The following is a 16,560-nucleotide window of genomic DNA, read 5'->3' as shown; positions in this document are numbered from 1 at the left end:
AGTGGCCCATGACTGCCACAAAATACACCATAATCAAATAATGTGACATTAGTAATAAGATGGAATGGGCAGTCAACCCAAACCAAATTTAGCCAGGGATCACTTGCTCCTGGGATTGAAACAGGGTTTCCCCCTTCACAGCCCCTACGTATGCAAGCTAGGGTTATCATCCCCAAATGAAGCCTGGTCAACTAGGAGCCAATTAAGTTAGTGACAAGCTAGTAACCTTGACTTATAATCTCCCCTATTTCTTAGATTGAATTGTGAAGAATTGAACGAAAACTGTTTTTTAGGTTTTTATTTTTTAAGTTTTAGTTTCAGAATTAGGATATAAATTGTCTTTTAATGTCTTCATGAATTAAGGCTGTTCCATATAGCTTTGGCCTATATCTGGATAATTATCCCCCTCCAAGGTTTTGGAAACTTTGATGTGGGGAAACGCAATGAAGGGGTGTACAGGGGCGGAAATCTCTCCCAAAAGGTAGGGGGGACAAGGGGCTGGAAAATTTGACAAGCAAAAACAATGTTATCACCCCAAATTTAAGGTCATTTCGACGAAAATAAATTTGACAAGCAAATAAAAAAAAGGTTATCATCCCATCTCGTCCTAAAATACATGTTTTATTTCGATTTTGAATGATGTATTTCTTACCATCATAAAAGACCACAAATAGTAGGGGGGACATTTGATATTCATATTGTGCCCCCCCTACTATTTTGAGTAGGGGGACATCCCCCTATTCCCTGGGATTTCCGCCCCCCCCCATGGGGGTGTACGTGGCTCAGGGTGTGGATTCTATATTGAAATGAAGTACTGCCTGCGGCGAAGAATCACGTTACGATATGGAAAGTTAAAGATTAAAAAATAATACGTACAGGAGGCAGTGTAAGGATTGCAACAACAAAAAATGCTCCACTATAGATTTGGTTTTTTTAAACTGAAATTAAGATGTAAAATTGAACGTTAATTGTTCTACAGCTAGGAGCCATGGGCGGAAATCCCAGGGGGGACAGGGGGGACGTGTCCCCCCTACTCAAAATAGTAGGGGGACACAATACCAAATGTCCCCCCTACTATTTTTGGTCTTTTATGATGGTAAGAAATACATCATTCTAAATCGAAATAAAACATGTATTTTGGGACGAGATGACCTTACTTTGGCGATGATAACTTTTTTTTTTGCTTGTCAAATTTTCCCGCCCCTTGTCCCCATAGGCGGACCCAGGGGGCCGAGGGCCCCCCCCCCCCCCTCTTGGCGGCGCAAAAAAAAGGAAAGAAAGAAGTAAAAAAGGAGGGAAAAGAGAGGAGAAAAAGAAGAGGACGACGAGTGCATAAAATAAGATGAGGGGAAGACTTGGAAAATAAAAAGAATCTTTCGTGCCACTATATAAAATTTTCGCTCGCGCTTCGCGCTCGCATTGCCTGTTATAGGTGATTTACATATCTTGTTCAATATGGAGTTCGAATATCAAGCTTGGAAGTCAATATACAAAACATATTTCACCTCGGAAATCGAACTTTCATTAATTTGTGTAATTTACAAATTGGTTTTTAAAAAGTGCTCTGTAAAAATGTCAGTTTTATTCTCTGAATGTTAACATTTGCTGCTTGCGCTGCGCGCTCGCAATTTTGATTTATCAGGTACCTATTATTTTCGTGTATTCCATAAAGTTTCCAAAATATCCCTTTTTAGGTCTGATTGTCAAGACGTATCAGCTAGCGCGCTGCACGCTTGCATTTTGATTGGCGAGTTATATAAATGTTCCAATATTGATTATACAACAAACTACTTAAAATTTTACCCCTTTTCATGACAGTTTATCAAAAATTTTAGCTCACGATTTGCGCTCGCATTAATGGTTAAAAATATATTAACTGATGCATCCTATTCGTAATCACAAAAGTGAAATGTCCAGTTTTTATGCCATGATATCATCAGATTTCGCGCCCTCATTAGGCATTAATAAATATGATATTAATTTAATAATTAAATTGTCCCTTTTGTTTCATCTCGCGCTTAGCAAGAGGAATAGGAAGATAGTCATCATTTTCATATGATGACATGTCGTAAGGATGTCCCGGTCTTATGTCAAAACTCAAAGTAATAATAATATCAGCTCTTTTTTAAGTGCGATCCATATCCACCTTACAATTTTTCTACAAAGTGCTTAAAATATAAAGCTGAAATTCACTTTTTTTTCAGATCGGAATATCAAAGTTTCATGATTTTCATGATTAAAGTTGTATTTTGAATGCCTACATTCTAGGTCTAAATATGAAACACGCTCGCGCATGTTTATTCAGATACTCAACTTGTTCTCTAATTTAAATCATTATCCAGTTTCAGATCACAATATCAATTTTTTTCTGCTCGCGCTTTGTGCTCGCATTATTAATGTAGGAAGACCCCATATTACTCATCCTTTTGATGATTTACAAAACATGAACAGAGTGGCCCATTTTTAGGTCTAAATCTCGATTTTGTTTCTGCTCGCGCTTCGCGCTCGCATCAATCGTTAAGTTATAGCTATCCTGTTCACGATTACAAAACCTGATTAAAATTTTCCATTCTTTCTTTAGAAAGTTAAAAAAATTTCAGCTCGCGCTTCGCGCTCGCATTTTTTGATTGTTGAAATATGTAACGCCTTCATGGCTAAGTGCAAGTAGTCCTTAACAGGTACCTTTTCAACAGGTACCAGTTCAAAACGTATATACAAATTTTCTGATCGCGCTTTGCGCTCGCATTATTAATACTAATCCTTTTAAGGATTGACAAAACATGAATAGAGTGTCCCGTACAGTAAATATTATAGGACTGAATCTCAAAATTTTCCGCTCGCATTAATTGTTTACATATATACCTATTCTGCTTGAGTTACATAAAGTGCTTAGAATTTCCATTCTTTAGGTGAAAATGTAAAAAAAAAATCATTATTTGATTGTTAAATGCTACTTTAACAGGTATGTTTTCCATCAGTTCATTTCTGCTCGCGCGTTGCGTTCGTAGTAATTATTAAGTTGCATACACATCTTTTTCAGGATAATAAACATTGCCCAAAATCAGTTCAAATTTTAGGAAAAAATACATAAAATTTCCAAAAAAATTAGCTCGCGCTTTGCGCTCGCATCATTATATATATTAATTTATAAGAACAAAGCTAAGAAGTGACTAATGAGGACTACCCCTTCGAAGAAACAAACAAAAATCATCTTCGTGCTGCCGATCGGGGAAAATATGGCTGAAACAAATTTCCGCCCCCCCCCCCCTATTGGCGAAGGCTGGATCTGCATGCCCTGTGTCCCCCCTACCTTTTGGGAGAGATTTCCGCCCCTGCTAGGAGCCAGTGTCTATAGGATTGCAAAGAAAAAAATGCTCTACTATATAGCCCGGGCTATAAAGTTCCCTTTTAAGTAGAATACAACCGTCGGCCACTCGAACAACAGTGATAATATTTCAAAAGAAAACGGTTAAATAATAAAATACATGTAAGTCAGACTCCCTTCGATCTCCTCTAATTCTTCAAACGGCCTCCAGCATCATTATGCTTGCTGTGGTTTAGGTGGGCAGCTTGCTTTTTTTGTTGTTGGTCTAATAGGCCTGTATTAAAGATTTTTCAAAATATTTTCAGGTTTACTTGCATTTCTTGTCAATTATTTTTTATTGGGTTTTTTTTCTCGGCCGAGGAAATTTTGGGGGCAGGGTCTGTATGAAAACGAAAACAAAACTTGCCAAGGGAAAGTCCCGCGATAGCTAGCTGTCGAGCAAGCTTGCGCTTGCGCTTTGATCCAGTGGAGGTTTTAGACGAGGAAGTGCTAAATCTCCACTTACGGCTTTGACGCGCGGTAAGTTTACAATTTTTCATCCATTTGCTGAGTTTACGTGAAGGACGACACCCCCAACATCTGTTAAGAGTTCATTTAGGTGTACATCGATTCGATCATACAACTGATTCCCTCAAAAATAATAAATGACGAGGTCAGTCGAGGAGATTATTGATATTCCCAAGGCCTAGCCAAGATTTTTTACCATAAAGTCCATTGCATGATCAGTGCGTGCGATATCTTATGCACGTAATGGAATAGGTGATATCACTTTGTTGTGATAGACTCTGTTGTAATTGCACTTGAGATAAATAACCAGCATCCTTTGCGAGAGGTACGTTTACCAACCTTAAAATAATTTTGTTTTATCATCATCTTTTTTCAAGTCCTTGTTTGATCATTCGGTCAAATGTATTCCAAGCCGCCATCTTTTTTCATTTGTGTGGACTGTAGACTCTGTTTGGCAAATTTCGGTGGTTGTACTTGTAGTCTTGTAAAAAGTATTCTAATTTCTATTATTTTATTAAACACACTCAATGACTCATCCATTTAGGCCCTGTGTCCTTGGCTTTGTTACTAACTTAGACTCCCTCCCTGGTTGAACTTGTAAGTTGAAGATTGGCAATGATTGTTGGCTTATTTTCTTTTGTTCTTGGCCTGGGGTAACCCAGAGAGCTCCCGCCCGCGCAGCGGGCGGGAGCCCAGAAGCTTACCGTGTATTTTACCATTGTCACCGGACTAGGGTGATTTATGGTCTAAATATTTCTCCAAATGAATTGTGAAAACGGAAAGTATACAATTTTACCACGATTATATGGATGAAGGTCTAACGAGTGGCAGATTCCTGACATCTGGGCACAGTCTGGAACCTCAAAAAAACGAAAAGTTCTCTCCTTCTACCCCGTCTCGATCGGCCATTTTTGTTAAAAATCGTAACAAAATGGCCGATCGAGACTGGGTAGAAGGAGATAACTTTTAGTTTTTTTGAGGTTCCAGACTGTGCCCAGATGTCAGGAATCTGCCACTCGTTAGACCTTCATCCATATAATCGTGGTAATTGTATCCTTTCCGTTTTCACAATTCATTTGGAGAAATATTTAGACCATAAATCACCCTAGTCCGGTGACAATGGTAAAATACACGGTAAGCTTCTGGGCTCCCGCCCGCTGCGCGGGCGGGAGCTATCTGGGTTAGGCCTGGGGATGTATGCTTGATTTTTTTATACTGGCAGTTTCCATGACAGCTTTTCATCTTGACTCTTAGTAAGTCTTAAGCAAAATTGAATTCTTTTAATTATTTTTTTTAAAGAGAGATTGTTTAGTTCCTATTTTTTATTTAATAGTATTTTACTTTTCTTTTTTATTTTAGACCAACTTTACTTTATAGAGGGCCCATACAAAATATGCTCAAAAATACAAAATTTAAGTTTTCAAGCACATGTGCTGGTGGATAAAAAATATGATTCCCAAGATAAAAAAAAAAAAAAATCATAGCTGAATGGAACCGGAAAGAGTTTCATTGCTCTAGTCTATGATAAATAGAACTTGAGTTACATTTCTTTGAAGACGGTGCACCATGGGTGATGGATTCTCAATATTTTCTGATGGATTCTCAATATATTCTGTGCTATTCTGGGTAAAACATTGATATTTTTGTGAAAAATTGACTTCCGACTACAAATTAAAGCTACTGTATCTCCTTTAGTCTTAACTGTAGTGTTAATTGATTGAAAAATAATTCTGGCAATGCCATTGTCATGTAAATATAAAAGAAACTCGGTAAAAAACATTGAAAAAGAAAAAGAAAAATTGTCAATTTTTTTTCAAGTTTCATAACAATTCTTCCATATTGAAAAAGATTTTCTTCAATTATTCTTAATTTCATTGTAGCTTTTGTGTAAAAAACAGAAAATGTGATTTTATACCTAGGCTTAGATCAGATGAACACAGTACATGTAGATATACATGGCAATGCAGGCAAAATAGCACACACAATATTAATATATTTCTTAATTTTTTATTTTTTGAATCCATTAGTTCTGGTTGATTTTGAAGAAATTTCTTGACCATAAACCCAATAAGATTATACATTGTAAATAAGGTCTTTACTGTACAGAAAAAAAGGTCACTGGGGGACTACAAATTACTATAATCACAAATATGAGATTACAATTTTTGTTGTCTATTCAACACAATATAACACTAAGGACTTACGCATAATTCTATTTCTGAGTGCATATTTGGGTTCATTTAGCAATTTCCTTTCTTCTTCTTCTGGAAACAGTACAGTCCACCGTCTGGTGTATTGTCGTACTGGTCCTTTCAGATAATATACTTGTACTATCATACATGTAGTATGTATACTTGGTGAGATGGAAACTTTTGAAGTTAAAAAAGCGATGCAAAAGCAAAAATCAGCATGTAACACAAAAGTAGGCGACCTCAAGACACATGGCCAAATCCCCTCTACATGTATGTGTAGTGTCGTAGCATGTACACACTTGGCGTTCCATAGTTTGAACGGGATTACCTTACCGAACATGTCAGAGTTAATTATGTTATGATTAAAGTATTGCTGTGAACATTATAAATGATGCCTTAGGCCTATTAACTGTTTGTCCTGTTGACTACTTTACATTAGCGACGAGAGAAAATGGCAACCTTCACCATTCCACCGCCTCTCCCTCTGGAGATAGACTCAACAAATCTGGCAACGAGCTTCAAGAAGTTCAAACAGGCATTCGGCAATTTTGAGCTGGCGACGGGGATAGCGAGCCGCGACGACTCCCTGCGGGTAGCCACCCTACTGGCCGTAATCGGGCAGCCGGCGGTAGACCTCTATAACACCTTCACCTGGGACACGGCAGCTGACTCCATTTGAAGTGTTCCAAAAGGTACTCGATAAATATGAGGAACACTGCAAAGGGCATGCCAACACCACTTATGAACGCTATATTTTCAACACTAGAGTTCAGGGAGAGGGCGAATCGTTCGAAAGCTTTGTCACGTCCCTCAAATCGTTAGCTGAAACATGTGAGTTTGAATTGCTGACAGAATCTTTCATTAGAGACAGAATAATCCTGGGAATGCGAAATTCCAACATTCGTCAGCGACTTCTTCGTGAAGCAAAATTGACATTGGAACAAACAGTTACAATCGTCAGGGCTGCTGAAGCAGCTACTGCACATGCCAGCGAAATCTCGAAGAGTGCGGCAACAACCTTTGATGTGCACTACGTTAACCATAACAGACATCAACCAAATCGGAAACCTAAAGGTAAACCACATCAACAATCGAAGTCTAAAGTCTGTCGCAACTGTGGTGTCAAGTATCCTCACAGTGATCAATGCCCGGCACAAGGAAAAACGTGTTCATTCTGCAAGAAACCAAATCACTTTGCCAAAATGTGCGGAAGTAAGCTCAAACAAGCGGAAGTTAATGTCATGGATCAAATGTCCCAACAACCATCGTCACAACCACAATTAGCTCAAGATTCGACCTCTGAGGACTATCTGTTTGCTCTTGGCTCATCTGACGAGAGTAATCAATTGCTCAGAGTATCAGTGCTCATCAACAATGTTATGACATCTGTCGTCATCGACACCGGCGCTTCAGTGAATATTATGAGCAAAGAAACATTCAACACTATCTCCCAACAGGAGCTACTACTTGAACCAACAGACAGACAAGTCTATGCATTTGGTGCTAACAGTCCCATTGATGTTCTGGGGAAAATCTCTCTTCCAGTACGCCACAAGACACAGACGCAAACGTCTGTATTCTTTGTCACTGAGCACAACGGTCCAACACTCCTACGCTTGAACACTGCGAAAAAGCTTCAAATGATCGCTGTAACGTACAATGTTCATGCTGCACCATCGATTATTGATGAATTCAGTGATCAATTCAGTGGACTTGGCAAGCTCACTGGAGTCACATGCAAGCTGCATGTAAATCCATCCGTCACTCCTGTAACTCAGCCACATCGCAGAATACCTTTCACGTTAGGCGTAGTGTTGAAGCTGAACTGAAACATTTACAAGACTTGGACATTATTGAGCCCGTGCATCAAGAGCCTACGCCATGGGTTTCTCCAATTCGAGTTGTGCCTAAACCAAAGCAACCAGGCAAAATCAGACTTTGTGTCGACATGAGAGCTGTCAACAAGGCTATTGAGAGGGAACGACATGTCACTCCAACTATCGACGACATATTAGCTCACCTCAATGGAGCGACAGTCTTCACGAAGCTTGATCTTAATGCAGGGTATCATCAGATTGAGCTAGATCAAGCATCACGCTATCTCACTGTTTTCTCGACCCATGTTGGTTTGTATCAGTACAAGCGATTGAATTTTGGAGTGAACAGCGGAGCGGAGCAATTCCAGAATCTAATTCAATCTGCACTTGCAGGTCTTCAAGGCGTGATCAACATCAGTGATGACATCTTGGTGTATGCCAAAAATGAACAAGAACACAACGAACGACTGATGAGGTGCATGCAACGTCTACGAGAGAAGAACTTAACTCTGAATCGTGACAAGTGCGAATTCAACAAGTCTTCAGTTGAGTTTTTTTGGCATATCTCCCAGCCCAACAAAAGTCAAGTCATTGATTGAAGCAGCACCGCCCAGCAATTGAGAGGAGGTCCGAAGTTTCCTGGGTTTAGCCAATTATTGCGCAAGGTTCATCCCAAATCTTGCTTCGCTGTCGGAACCTCTTCGCGATCTGACAAGACAGAGCGTGCCATGGTCATGGGAAGAGCGTCACACAAACTCCTTCAACAACATCAAGCACGCGATCGCACAGCACTGCCACATGGCATATTTTGACTCGCGTCGTCAGTCAACTGTCATAGTAGATGCCAGCCCCGTTGGGCTCTGTGCAATGCTCGTCCAGGGAGATGATCGATCCAACAGCATCGTAGCACTAGCAAGCCGTTCACTTACATCTGTTGAGAAGCATTATTCACAGACTGAACGCGAAGCCCTAGCCGTCACTTGGGGCATTACACACTTCCATCTCTACCTATATGGCAGCAAGTTCAAGGTTATCACAGACCATAAGCCACTTGTGCCATTATTCAATAGATCTCATTCATCTCCACCAGCGAGAATAGAAAGATGGATGCTTCATCTTCAGCAGTATGAGTTTGTACTAGAATATCAACCAGGAGCAACCAACCCAGCCGACTACTTATCGCGACATCCATCGTCTAGTACATTGACTGTTGAGCCAAACGCGGAAGAGCACATCAACTTCATCATTGAGAATGCAGTGCCAAAGTCGATCAGCATGGATGAGATAGTGGAAGCGACCACATCTGATCCTGTCTTGCAAGCATGCATCAAAGCTATTGAAGAGAATAGTTGGCACTCAGTCGCACAAGAGTTGCAGTGTTTCAAAAATGTGAAGAATGAGCTCAGTGTCGCAAAAGACGGAAAAGTGTTACTCCGTGATCACAGAATTGTGATTCCGTCTATGCTTCGAGATCGCATCATCACAATCGCACACCAAGGGCACCAAGGTGTAGTTCGCACAAAGCAGCTGATTCGCGAAAAAGTCTGGTTCCCTGGTATTGATAAGCGTGTGGAAGACAAGATCAGTCAGTGTATTCCATGCCAAGCAACGAGCAATTCTACAACGCGTGAGCCAATACAAATGTCAACACTTCCAACCCACCCGTGGAAGGAAGTCAGCATCGACTTCTCCGATCTTCCAACAGGAGAGCATTTGCTTGTCATTATTGATGATTATAGTCGATTTCCAGTAGTTGAAATTCTTACGTCTGTTTCGAGCAAAGCTGTTATTCCTCACTTGGATCGCGTTTTCGCAATATTCGGTGTTCCAGAAGTAGTCCGCACAGATAATGGACCACCTTTCAATAGTGAATATTTCAGCATGTTTGCGCAATACCTCGGATTCCGCCATCGCAGAGTTACTCCACGATGGCCACAAGCCAACGGAGAAGTTGAGCGTTTCATGAGAGTCCTAAAGAAGGTGATTCGCACATCCACTGCAGAGCGTAAATCTTGGAAACGAGCTGTACACGTTTCTAAGGAATTACCGAGCTACTCCACATAGCACATCTGGCATACCACCAGCAACGGTCATGTTCCAGCGTCCAATCCGCACTCGCCTACCAGAACCGCAATCGCACGTGGAAAACGACGGTCCAATTCGCAATCGTGATAAGTCTATGAAGGAGAAGCAAAAAGCAAACGCAGAAAAGTATCAGAGAATCGGTGAATCAAAAATCAAAGTTGGTGATTATGTCCTTGTTAAGCGTGATGGGCATATTGGTAAATACACCACTCCTTTTGATACCAGACCATTGAAGGTCGTAGCAATGAAAGGTTCGCAAATCGTTGCATCTCGTGGCTCATACCGCGTAACGCGAAATTCATCATGCTATAAAGTCCTGAAAGGTCGACATGACACTTGTGTGGCAACAGGTGATTACGACGATATGCTATTGCCACAAATAGCGAACCCCCATCCTCAAAACCAATCTCCTATGGTAGCACGAAGAAATCCCATTCGCGTTCATGCTCCTCCACGATATCTGAATGACTATTATACTTGACTGTATCACAATTAATATTGTGTTTATTACATGTACCTGTATACTTGATGATTGCAGTCCCTCATTTTATTCAATGTCATCATTTTGGCCTTATATCTCATGTTGCGATGCAAGTTTAATGTTACTAATATGTGATCATATCAATATGCATAATTTGTACATGCACCGCATGCAAGATTCATTACGATCAACCAGCATTGTTTCAGTAAAATGCAGAATCCAATATCTGAAGTTATTGTTAGAATGCCAAAACAAATAGACCTATTTCAAAGAGCAACAGTTTAGCAACTGAGTTTGTTGGCACATGTACATGCATACAATATGCCTTATTTGTTGTAAAAAAAAAAAAAAAAAAAAATCTGTTGAAATTTCAACTTTAGTACAAACATATGTGAAAGAAAACTTAATTCTATGTGTTATGGAGAAAGATATTATTTCCTATATCAACATGTACATGTATGTAACAGGTTGAATTTGATTATGTATGTGCATCATTTGTATTATATGCAAGATGAAACATGTATTTAGAAATAGTTGGAAATTGAATAGTATTAGTAGACACACACGCTCACATAAGATTGTTGGTATATCATATTTTGTGCTAAAGGAAGTAATATATGTATATGTATATGAACATGATACCAGAGTAGAACAAACTAACAGAAGAAAGTCTCTTTATGATTATTTTGGAATTTAGTCATGTGCTATTATTTGTGTCAAGGAAAAGACATACAGTGTTATTTGCTTTAGTGTCAAGGAAAAGAGTCAAAAGACATTATTTGGTGTATACTTTAAGAGAAAAGTCTCTCTGCATTAAATTTAAACAAGTAAACAAAATTGATTTGTAGTATAGTTTAAAACAGGTCAGATAGTTTGTTGTTAGCTTAGTTTGAAATGAATAACAAAGTTTGTTTTGACATTTGTAGTTAGTATGTTTGATACAAAACTATTTTGTGTTCACACAATCCATGCAGCTTGTTTCTACAGTAAAATTGAAGCACACAGTATATGAAAGTATGAAGTTTCAAATACATACATGTAGCATCATTAAGAGAAACAATGACAAACAACTCACTACATGCATTCATTCCGTTTATGCAAATGAAAGCATTATTCTCATCAAGCGACACATCTTATCATATAGTCAAGTGATACAGATTTATCAAACAATCAATTTCTGTTTTTGTTTATGTTCTGGTTTACTTATATAGTCGTGCATGCAATGGCTTAGTAGCTAACAAGTTAATAAGCTAACCAAACAGTACTTGCACAACGTTAATGTTTCTCTTGTGTTAAAGAGCAAATCACATATTTGTGTTGTTGAGTTCAATCCGCAAGATAGGAGGATTGTAGTGTCGTAGCATGTACACACTTGGCGTTCCATAGTTTGAACGGGATTACCTTACCGAACATGTCAGAGTTAATTATGTTATGATTAAAGTATTGCTGTGAACATTATAAATGATGCCTTAGGCCTATTAACTGTTTGTCCTGTTGACTACTTTACAGTATGATAATGGAAAATCATTTCCAAGAAATATTAATGAAAAATTGGATACATACCAGCCTATGGGGAAAGACTTCTGTACGTCCCCTCCACTTTCTACGACAAACACCCTTCTTTTATTTATTTTTTTCTACTTCCGGTCTGCCTAGGATTCAAACCTCTGGATGCAGAACGAGGCATCTCCAGTCTGCCGCCTTATTCACTGAGCTAGCAGGAATTGCCGTAAGCCTTGTGTTTCACAGTGATTATAATGTTGTTGTTGTTAACTTAGGTTTTAAGGTGCGTGTCATTCAGATATGAATATTTATGCCTATGATTACTTTGTCGTTTTTGTGGTTATAAAATTTGATGCATTATGGATCAGCGCTGCTTTAAGACAATTATATGAGATCGTGAAAGGCGGCTCATCACAAATCATTGATTGTTTGAATAGTATTTTCTGGCCAACCTGGTTTAGTAATTTGAACGGGCTTCTCAGCATGCGCGTGATTGCTAATAAAAAGCAAGCACTGCCTAGGCCCCCCCAATACCTAACCAAGACGGTGTGATGCCTGTCAACAGACCTCTCCTTCCGAAGTTTGAAAAGAGAAAATTAAAAATGTGTAATATAAAATACATGTTACTGCATGATATACCATAACCTATACAAAAGAAACAATTAATTAATTAATGCAGACATTCTGGGCTTGTGCTCGGTGCGATTAATCTCATATGTTATTATTCAATGTTATATGTTAATACATGGTTATTTGGAATGTTCTATCGATTCATAGATGGGTGACCCCTGTGTACATAGACTAAGGGGAACTTAAGCCGATAAGCCGATATTATGACTAGTCTAGTCTCCAAGAGTATAGGGGATTTATTTTTCTGACTAAATAAACCGATACCATTTGGAATTGCACGCACTTGATAATTTGAAGGAGTAAAGCAATTTTTTGCTATGTATCCAACTTTTCCTTCCTACATGTAAATGGCTTTATAAACCTTGTCCATGTATATTTTTTAAATTTTAGTGGAGAGGACATATATTGGAAGTCTTGCCAAGTATGGCTTTATTCTGTCAAATTTAAAAAAAAGTCCAGCAGGTCCAGTGTGTGTATTTTTATACTTGCTCACTAGAAGCAATCATACAGTTTATTGTTTTACACTGGATTCTAGAAGCAGAATACATACATGGTAGGAATTGGAAACATCTGGTTATGCTACAGCTATGGTTATTTGTCATCTTATCTGATGACTTTTTTAAATTTCATTTTTAAAGTAATTTTCCTATAAATTCTGCACCCAAGGTAATTTTAGGGTTCCAAACTACGTATTTTTCTTCACTTTATTTGAAGAAAAAAGCAGCATACAGACCTACAGACATTCTGGAGACTCCACTGATTCTTGCATGTGTGAGCCAATGAATCATTTAAAGTACTTGTAGTCAATCTTAACACCTATTTAAAAAATTTATTTTCATTCATGGTTTATTTAAAATTGTGTCTCGCAGCCAGTGGCTGAATTGTACACAATTAAAAAAAAAAAATGAAACCTGGTTATGATAACAGGCATAACATTACAATCCATAATAAAATGTAACATGAATAATCAGAGATAAAAGTAATCAGGAAAAAAATCTGTGGAGAGAAACTAGGATATTATTGATTATAAGTTAAGATTGTGAGCAAATTTGGCATGGAAACTAAAGTCAACCCCTATTAATCCCACATGCTAAAATGGATTTTGGCAAATTTATACATGTAGATGTCAAATAAATAAAAAGTTTAAATATAACTTACTTGTTTTGTGAATTTAAACATTCCTAAAGATCAAAATACAGAATGTTTTTTCCTAGATTTGTAAAGACAAGACAATCTAAGAGAAAAACAAAGAAAAATGTTCCTAAAAGATATACTCTTTGTGCGGATGTACATGTAAAATTGATCAAGCTATAACTTTAAAATTAAAAAAACTTGTGAATATATTATATAAGCATTCAATTTCCATCATTTAAATTCATACAAACTGAAGAAATCATCGTTCATTTAGTACATAGTATACATATACTTCAAAATTACAAAGAAATTATGAAAAGATTTCATTGCAGTCAAAATAACGTTTTATTTACTGCTAAGAATGAACATGGTTTTCAAAACAGATTTTAATGTAATTTTCAGGATTTTATTAGATTAATTTTACCCTATTGTTACTAATTTCAGCCTCAGGCTGGAGTACTAGACCCCTATTTTGGCCTGCTGAATGATGATTTCTTAAAAAAAATGTTTCAGTCCTGTACAATACATGTGTAGTCTTTTATTGCATTCAGTTTCCATCAGTATGCTCAAAATTTTACATTGTTTACTAGCTGGCATACTTTTTATGAGGAGCTAGATTTGTTTGTGAGATTTTTTTGTCAATTCAGAAATACAAAGGCTCTTTACTTTATTAATACCGGTAGGCTGTATGTGTATAACCTTCAAGGATGCATGATTCCATGATGTAGCAAAATATTTGTTGTTATTAGGTAGTTCAAAGTCGAGAAAGAGAATTGAATGCAATGTACTGTACATGTACTTTGGCACCAACTTGATACGATATTAAATCATTTGACATCAAATAATAAACAAGCCAAGGTATGTGCAAAGATTTTAGAGTCTTAAATATTTGTGCTAGTTTTGTATAGCACATGGAACCATTTTAAGAGATAAAATGGAATTTTCCAATTCTTTCTTTCTTTAAATTTCAAAAGTGTTGAGGAATGGGAGGGGGGGGGGGGGAACAGCGCTCTGATCTTGTCATAACTTTGCACAAGATAAGAGACTGAGCTGATTGTCATAAATTGGTATTCTGAACATTGATTGTTTACTGTCATATCTCTGTTGTACCTGCCCATCTTTTCACACACAATGAACCCATTAAAAAAACAGCGTTAGTTTCCAGTGCAATCCCTCATCAATATCAAGGCCCAAAGATGTGGCTTGGATTTGAACCCACAATCCTCTGATTGAAAGGCGAGAGTCAGAAACTAGACCACGATGCTTCCATATTTCCACTTTCAGGAAACCTAACCATTCTCTTACAAAATTGACAGAAGTTTGCAGATGATTTTATAATATTATTTGATTTGTAAAAGTAGCATATTTTCGACTAATTGAATTCCAATCTTGCTTCCATAGTACCAATCATGTTTGCATGATATTTTTGTTATGAATTTAAAATTCCCTACACTGCATTTAGGTGTAGGCTTGGCTGATACTTTTTTATTTTTGGAAAAACAGAATTATGAATGATACAGGGAAGGATCTAGGATTTTCCAAAGGGGGGGGGGGGGCTCATTTTCCCCAAGAAAATATTAGACAAGCAAACAAAAATGAATTAAAAAAGTTTTTCAACAAAAAAATAAGGACATTTCGTCCACAAAAAAATTTGGCAAGCAAAAAAAAAAGAAAAAGGTGTTCACTTTCAAAGGGGGGGGGGGACAGTTCTGTTTTAACAGCATTTTTACATTACATTTTTTAATTATGCCTCTCAAAGGGGGGGCACGGGCCAGCTTTGCATCTCCCATCCCACCCCCAAACTCCCCCCATCCCCCGGTGGCCGTCATATGGCAAAACGGTGTATCTGAAAATTTTGACTTTTTCAGGTCTTTACATTGGGGAGGGTTTTTCAGGGAGCTGTTTTCATTTATCTTACTCTCATAATTACAGGTACATGTATTTTAATTTTCAAGATACATGTAGCTTGGGCTATCTGCAGTACTTTTTACAAATTTGCCAACTTGTTTTATGGTAAAAGGATGTATCTTACAGATACACTCATAAAATGCCGCAGTAGAGTGCAATGTTTTTCGGTAAAAAAGTGTTTCTGTTAGTTACACTTTTCATATGAGTGAGCGCACCCATCTTCGTGATACAGTATATGGCAAAATGATGTATCTGCAACATACATCTTTTTACCTTAATCGGTGAGCCACGAACATCAAAGACTAGTTGATACAAAATGTATCTGTGCACAACATACAAATTGTGTGCCACGATATTCAGAGACTAGTTTTTGGCAAAATAGTGTATCTGCAACATTAATCTTTTTCCACAAATTGTGCCCCCAAAAGTCACAGAGAAGTTTATGGTACTAAAGCTGTACATGTTCCAATTACACCCTTTTACCAATTGTCATGTCTTTAGTTTTAAAGGCTTGTAACTTTGGCTAAATTGATTTGACCAAAAAACACAAAATTATGTATATATATGCAGATACATCATTTTGCCATGATTCAACCATAGAAACTAATTGATGTATCTTCAGATACACTTTTTACCTTGATATTGCCGTAGGAACTGTATGAATAGTATGATGTATCTGCAGATCATCATTTTGCCATTATCGTATGACTAATATGGACAGTTGGATATTTTGGGTAAATGCTGTATCTACATAAAAACACTTATTTTGATGAAAAATTGAATGTCATAAAAACTTTCAAGGAAGATGATTTCAATTTCATTCTAATAAATCTAACTAAATTCAAGACTGGGAAATTTTCTTTTGAAGAAAGACAAAAGCTGTAACTTCAAAGTGGTTCTTCTCCGAATGTGGAGTTTGCAGATACATCGTTTTGCCATGTAATGGCCGCTCTGGATCCGCCAGTGACTAATACCTTC

At 37.7% G+C, this 16,560-nt stretch overlaps 1 protein-coding gene across 2 annotated transcripts in view; it reads left to right on the top strand.

Annotated features, from left to right (window-relative positions):
- The first annotated feature begins 3,737 nt into the window (after positions 1 to 3,737).
- Positions 3,738 to 16,560, top strand: part of LOC129254395 (CUE domain-containing protein 1-like) — a 28,733-nt gene continuing 15,910 nt past the window's right edge. Inside the window, exons 1-2 of one of the 2 annotated variants that reach the window (XM_064115454.1) lie at positions 3,738 to 3,844; positions 12,064 to 12,136. The gene's annotated coding sequence lies outside the window, so the exon portion shown is untranslated. Of the gene's footprint in view, positions 3,845 to 12,063; positions 12,194 to 16,560 lie in introns of both variants that reach the window. The other variant, XM_064115460.1, reaches the window with a different exon arrangement.

This window comes from Lytechinus pictus, chromosome 2 (genome assembly GCF_037042905.1).
Source record: "Lytechinus pictus isolate F3 Inbred chromosome 2, Lp3.0, whole genome shotgun sequence".
NCBI lineage: Eukaryota > Metazoa > Echinodermata > Echinoidea > Temnopleuroida > Toxopneustidae > Lytechinus > Lytechinus pictus.
This window is presented reverse-complemented; position numbering and strand designations above follow the sequence as displayed.